Consider the following 750-nt stretch of genomic DNA (forward strand, 5'->3'; position numbering starts at 1 on the left):
GCTTGTGTGTGTGTGTGTGTGGTGGGGGGGGGGCAGCCTCAGTTTCCATCAGGGGGTAACTCATCCTGCTTAGGGGGGCTAGGCTCAGATCTTCCTGCAAAGTCAGCATTTTGAAAATTATACTAGATTCTTATCTTGGTGTCCTTGGTCTTGAAGGACAAGAGACATTAAATATACGGCTAATCAACTTTATATTGGCAGCTTTCTGATACTCCTTAAGGAATGTGTCTTCTTGCCCCCCATTTCTCCTCATTCTTGTCCATCTCTATACATTCTCCACTCCAGCAGCTTAAGTCACCTATTTATTTTCTAACATGCTCCTCAGCCTCTGCACTTTCCCCTCTCTGCCTGACCCACCTCTCCATCTGTTTGAACATGCAAAAGTGTCTTCCAATGGTCAATGTGCTTCCTGGGGACACTCTCCCCGTCCTGTCAAAGCTGAGCCATTGCTTCTCTACAAACTATGGTGTGCACACCCCTCTCCAGAGCCACTGTACTCCATTTCTTCCCTCGTGTGCTCTCCTGTCCTCCCTACACTGTAGATCCTGGCTGTCGTGGTTTGCGCTCAGTGAATGCCCGAGACCTGAGCCCGGCGGGCGTGAAAAGTTACTTTCCAGTAAGAAGGTGAAGAGGGGAAGACGCCCCGCACAGGTCAGGCCCTAGGACCCTGGGCGCCGGTGGCTCCGCCTGGGTCCATGGGCCAACTAGGGCCAGAGGCCCGGGCTGGAGCCCGTTTCACTCCCAGTCCTG

The sequence above is a fragment of the Marmota marmota genome, unplaced genomic scaffold (genome assembly GCF_001458135.2).
Source record: "Marmota marmota marmota unplaced genomic scaffold, marMar, whole genome shotgun sequence".
Classification (NCBI taxonomy): domain Eukaryota; kingdom Metazoa; phylum Chordata; class Mammalia; order Rodentia; family Sciuridae; genus Marmota; species Marmota marmota.